General features: G+C 39.8%; 1 protein-coding gene across 1 annotated transcript in view; it reads right to left on the reverse strand.

Annotated features, from left to right (window-relative positions):
* JMY (junction mediating and regulatory protein, p53 cofactor) overlaps positions 1–6,654 on the reverse strand; it is an 88,462-nt gene that overhangs the window by 69,659 nt on the left and 12,149 nt on the right. The gene's annotated exons all lie outside the window — the stretch shown is intronic.

Here is a 6,654-nt window from a genome sequence, read left to right on the forward strand (position 1 = left end):
TCTGTCTCAAAAAAAAAAAAAAAAAAAAAAAAAATGCAAACTTCGAGTATGGGGAGAAGGGCACAGGAAAACAGAAAATAAAACATAAAAAAAAAAAGAAAAGAAAACATGTCAAAGAACATCTACTGAGCACCTAACTGCATACACTAGGGGATCTGAGGTGGTAGAAGACAACAAAATCTGTCTTGTCTCTTAGGGGCTTACAATGCATTCTAAGGGGGGATAAAGACAAAAACCGAGGCAGCAGTTATGGATGATATCGGCTGCAACATAAAGGCCTCTCTGATTTCTGAATTTCTGACAGAAATTTTGGATTTCTGTCAGTGGTCAGAAATGACTTTCTAAAGGAGTAGCACTTGATCAAGCCCTTGAAAGAAGTGTGGAACTTAGACAACCAAAAAAGGCAGGCATAGGGGGATGGTGTTCTGTACAATGGAGTAAAAACAGAAGTGTGTATGGATGGTAAGTTCAGCAAATAATGGATTAAAAAGTTTGGCTAGAATAAAAAGGTCCATGCAAACAAGAGAGCAAGATTCAGAATACCAGGCTAACCAAGATGTGGATGATCCTGAATGCCAGGAATCTGGATGCTGTCTACAAGACAATGATAAGTAATAATGGAAGGATTCAGTTTGTTGTGTGTATGTATTAGGGCTGGAGGTGTGGGTACCAAGATGTGCAAAGCAGTGATTTAAAACAGTCTGGGAGCAAGACACAGAAAAGCTACACTGTGAGGAAGATGCTGGAGGAGAGCCAAAACCAGTCCAGGTTTTGGACTAAGAGACTGGACTAAGCTGGGTGCAGAAGCAACATGGGAAAGTACTAATAGTAACATAGGAACAGAGAAAAGCATGAATGATTCCGCAGTTCAGTTCTAAAATTCCTATTTAAAACTTCTGAATCACCATGCACTTATCAATCAATGTGCACATATAACAGTGTTTCTTCCCCTCACACTGAAAAAACTTGTAAAATCAATCATGTGTCATAATCAATGGCTTCTTAGAATCAACAAACACCAGATTTGGAAAAACCAAATAATTCTGGGCATTTACAAGGCTGGGGCAATTCCAGGGAAACAGCAAACTCAGACTAAAGACAGCTACTCCAGATAGAGCCACAGGCCAAGCCAGGGGATGGCAGGTAGAAGATGTGCTCTGGGTAAATGGACTGAATAGGAGGAAAGGCAGGACATCCACGAGTAAAGGAAAGTTAGAAATGCAGGACAAGTGCTCTGGGATGGGGGATGACCACAGAACAGAAGGAGAATGAAATTTCACTTAATAAATATCTTAAGACTCTAGGGGCACAAATACAAACACGGGTATCAAACACCAGTTTTAAAAAACAATCTACTTATGTTACATAGGAAACGGATAAAATCAACTTATTAATAACTGAGAATCTATATACAGTACACATACTTTCCAAGATGGCTAAAGACTGTGCTAATGAGGCTCTTAAGCTTAGCACATGTTCTTCTATAATGGCTTCACATTTCAGAGTGACCATAAACTGGTTCAGTTAGCTAGCTTACCTATATTTATATATATAACTCAGGGGTGAGATGAAGCAAAATCTGTATTAACCATCTAGTAACACTGCACCCCTAAGTCCTCGACCTTCCCTGTAATAAGAACACATACAAAATCCAATATGTGAAACATAATATTTATAATAAAGATGGCCGGGCGCGGTGGCTCACGCTTATAATCCTAACACTCTGGGAGGCTGAGGCGGGTGGATCGCTCAAGGTCAGGAGTTCGAGACCAGCCTGAGCAAGAGCGAGATCCCGTCTCTACTAAAAAACAGAAAGAAATGATCTGGACAACTAAAAATATTATATATAGAAAAAATTAGCCGGGCATGGCAGCGCATGCCTGTAGTCCCAGCTACTTGGGAGGCTGAGGCAGAAGGATTGCTTGAGCCTAGGAGTGGGAGGTTGCTGTGAGCTAGGCTGACGCCACGGCACTCACTCTAGCCCGGGCAACACAGTGAGACTCTGTCTCCATCAAACAAAAAAAAAATATTTATAATAAAGAAACTGAAAGCATGTCCAATTGTCTCAAACCACATTAACTTTCCACTCTTTCACGACCAAAAAGGAATGGACATTTTCAAATAAACAGACTTGTAAAAAAAGATCAGTATATGTAAATACCTAAATAGTCTTCATAAGAAATACAAGTCTGGATCCTTTGAAAACCATATTAATGAAGTAAAGATGAAGAGAAGTCAATTATAGACAGTGCTCAATTATCAAATATACTGTATCCTAAAGGCACACTTGTTTTTTCCCATAAACAATATTATAAGTGGTATCTGGACTTTCAACCACACGACCCAAAACTACCCCAAATAGTGACAGATACATACAAGTGCAATGAAAAATATTAAAATACATTTTGTAAAAGTATTAAAATACTGATTAGAAATGTCGGCACTTAAAGAAAAGTAGGTATAATTAGAAAGAATAAACAGATGAGTGGAATTGGTAGTTAAGGGGCTGTTTTGTTTTCTTTCTTTCTTTTTAACTGAATTGAGACAAGGTTTCCTACCATTGCCCAGGCTAGAGCATACTGGCACAATTACAGCTCAATGCAACCTCCAACTCTTGGGCTCAAGCAATCCTGCCTCAGCCTCTCAAGTAGCTGGAACTAAAGGTATGTACCACCAAACCCAGTTAATATTTCTTTTTTTTGTTGTTTTGAGACAGAATCTCGCTCTGTCACCCTGGCTCAAGTGCCATGTCATCAGCCTAGCTCACAGCAACCTCCAACTCCTGGGCTTAAGCGATCCTCCTGCCTCAGCCTCCCGAGTAGTTGGGACTACAGGCATGCACCACCATGCCCAGCTAATTTTTTCTATATATTTTTAGTTGTCCAGCTAATTTCTTTCTATTTTTAGTAGAGACGGGGTCTCGCTCTTGCTCAGGCTGGTTTCGAACTCCTGACCTCAAGTGAGCCTCCCGCCTCGGCCTCCCAGAGTGCTAGGATTACAGGCGTAAGCCACCGCGCCCGGCCTAATATTTCTTTTTTATAGAGACAGGGGTCTCGAAATGTGGCCAAGGCTGGTCTTGAATTCCTGGCCTCAAGCGATCCTCTCCTCTTGGCCTCCCAAAGGGAAAAATACTAATCTTTTGAGTCTAGGGAGATGGAAAATATGAAATTTCATGGAAAAAGAGAAACTGACTCAGTAACTGGAGAACAGTACAGGTAGACAAAATAAAGAGAATAAAAAATTCAATTTTGGAATTCCTTCTAATTTCTAAACCCACAAACATGTTGATACTTCAGATAAGAAATACCTATTCCTCTATCCAACTCCTTTAAAATAATTTCCACCAAGATAAATAAATAGCCTTACTTCAAGTTTGAGGTCTTAGAAAGTTCAACATAAAGAGTAAAATCTGCTCAGGAGCTAACTCCGAGGTCCTCCAGGGAGCAGCCATTGACTGTTTACAAAAGCAAGCATCTAGGCAGGTGAAATATCATTTCGCTTTAGCAAAATAATGAATGTCATTCATTCCCACGAAAAATTCAAGCTTAAATATTGCTGCTCTAAAGTTAATTCATATCTTCTTTTTCTTTTTTTTATTTTTTTGAGACAGAGTCTCACTCTTTTGCCCACGCTACAGTGCTGTGGCGTTAGTCTAGCTCACAGCGACTTCAAACTCCTGGGCTCAAGCAATCCTCCCGCCTCAGCCTCCCAAGTAGCTGGGACTACAGTAGGCCCATGCCACCACGCCTGGCTAATTTTTTCTATTTTTAGTAGAGATGGGGTCTCACTCTTGCTCAGGCTGGTCTCGAACTCCTGACGTCAAGGGATCCTCCTGCCTCAGCTTCCCAGAGTGCTAGGATTACGGGCATGAGCCACCGTGCCCGGCCCCTGTCTTTCTCTTAATCCTTGAATTCTTTAATCCTACTCATCATAACATTTTCATTTTCATTTAGCAACCCCAATATCAAAATCCATACCACCTAATATCAAAAAAGAGGGGAAGCAGGATTTCCAGACTGAAAATAAAACAAGAAGTTAAGGGTGTTTAACCACTGTTTTCCATTCCCCCACCCCTTTTCTGGCCTAGCTAGAAAAATTTAGCCAGTAAGGAAGATAATTATTTAATATAGTTACGAGAGGAAGTACAAGATTAAATCCAGTGTTACAGACTAATTATTTAAAATGACAATAAAAGTGATAGCAGGAGGGAGAAGGTAGATTTCAGGCTTCAGTTTAGAATATGCCAAATTTCCTAGTTCTACTTACTGTGGGGGACAAAAAAGTACTAGGAAATGTTGAAAGACAAAAAATTTTCTTTCACTTGATATATCTGTCAACTTTTAAAGAAAACTGTCACATCTAAACCAACTCAGTCTTGACCAGCTTAATGTAGAAAAGAATTTATAATATTTAAACATTAGTATAAAAATTGTTCTCCCTGTGGTTATAGAAAAATCATATTTTTATAAATCAGTCTGTATAAGAAAGGCATAGCCCAGTGAAGTGGCTCACATCACATCTATAATCCTAGCACTCTGGGGGGCGAAGGAGGGAGGACTGCTTGAGTTCAGGAGTTCGAGACCAGCCTGAGCAAAAGCAAGTCCCCATCTCTACTTGAAAACAGAAAAATTAGCCAGGCATTGTGGCGGGCACCTGCAGTCCCAGCTAGTCGGGAGGCTGAGGCAGGAGGATCTCTTTAGCCCAGGAATCTGAGGTAGGCTGATGCCACAGCACTCTAGCCTGGGCAGCAGAGTGAGACTCTGTCTCAAAAAAAAAAAAAAAAAAAAGAATGCATTCTCAAACACATTAGCGCTTTATGCATCATACACAGGGGCACAGATTTAAATTAGCCTCCTTTGGGATTGCAACATTCTCTAATCCCAGACAAATCAAGGTCTTTCAAAAACAGTCATCAGCTAGGTACTATCATATTGTTTTTGTCCAGTGTTGAGATATTGATCATATACTTCAATTTGGCAAGCTAAGTTTAGCAGTTACCCTCACTCTCCTCCTACAGGGATGAAGATAGTGTAGTGGTTAAGGCAGGCTGGGGCCAGGCACCATAGCTGCACTGTAATCCCAGCACTATGGGAGGCTGAGGTGGTAGGACAGCTTGAGGCCAAAAGTCTGAGGTTACAGTGAACCACTGTACTCTAGCCAAGGTTACCCTGTCTCTATTTTTTTTTTTAAACTGATTGGAAAAGCAGTTTTAATACTAAAAATCGTAAGTGAAAAAGAAAAAAAATTTAAGCACAGGTAATGAATGATGTGACAAGAAAACACACACACACTTACAGAAAGGAACACTACTGCCCTATTCTAATACCCTTTGCACACCAAAAATGAATTAGGGATCTCTCAAAGCCTAAAAACTCTAACAACGTCAGAAGGCTATGACTTCGACAGTCATCTTGTTGCAGGGAGACCTGAACCTGGATACAAGCACATAAGACAAGCGTTTCAGGTCCCCCAACCCTTGCCACACTATGCCTGTCAACTACTGTGGATCCTTTAAAAAGACACTAAAATGACTTCATTTTACACACAAAAAAACTAAGGCCCAAAAAGGCTAGGTAATAGCCTAAAGTCCAGAAACTAGTATTAGCATCAGGACAAAAATGGACTTCCCTAAGCCCTTTCCAAAGAATTTTCTTTCCACTAAGCACTAAAGACACAGTGTAGTGGGATCTTCAGAAAAAGCACCTCCCTAAACTAATTTCAAGCAGCAGAATGAACTGGTGACCAATTTTATTTAAAATTTCTTCCTGAAGAAATACAGCATTCATCACTGTATTCTCCCAGTGCCTATATTACTTGAATGTATTACTATTTGTTAAATAAACTAAGACCCCAGCCACCACCCTCAAACCTTAAAGTTACAAATAAAACCCCAAATCATTAAAGTTACTTGTTATATTTATCCTTAAAATCATTCTCCTCTGTGAAATATCTAACCTATCAGGCCTAATTTTATTTTGTAGCCTATTTTATAGAAGCTTCACTACAGTCTGAAAAGTCTACTGTCTATAATTACAACCTTATATAATTTAAAATTCAAAGACAAACATAAAAAGTTAATTCCCCACATTTAAGAAAACTCACAAGATTTTCTGGCTTTTTGCTAAACAAATCCTTCTCTGCCCCATGCAGTTTTAATAATTTACATACTCTGTGTTAAGGCTACTTGGTACTATTGTCTCCTATAAGCCTGAAAATCCAAATGAACACCATCGGTACCAAAAGCCAAACAGCACCAGGAACTGTTAGGTAGTCTTCAGTGCCTATGTCTTTTATCCTGGGAACTTAATAATTTTTCTCCTATCAACAAGTGAGAGAATTGGGCGGAGTCAAAGTAATAGATCCTGGCCTTTTAGAGAGTGCCAAGAGCCACAAGAACCTTCCCATTACCAAAAAAATAAGCACACATATGTTTTACCATCAACTGACAGCTCACTTTGTGCTTTTAAGTCCCACTGCCAAAGGTCAAACAAAGCAGCAATGGAAGTAACAGACTGATTAATAAAAGCTACATGCAAGGATTTGGGAAGTGAACATGGCTAATTTCAAGTATAACAGCTGCTATCTTTGACAAACCAATCCTTCCACCCATTTTTTCCCTTCTCTTCTCTCTCTCTCTCTCTCTCTCTCTCTCTC

Source organism: Propithecus coquereli, unplaced genomic scaffold (assembly GCF_000956105.1).
Source record: "Propithecus coquereli isolate 6110/MARCELLA unplaced genomic scaffold, Pcoq_1.0 Scaffold9, whole genome shotgun sequence".
Classification (NCBI taxonomy): domain Eukaryota; kingdom Metazoa; phylum Chordata; class Mammalia; order Primates; family Indriidae; genus Propithecus; species Propithecus coquereli.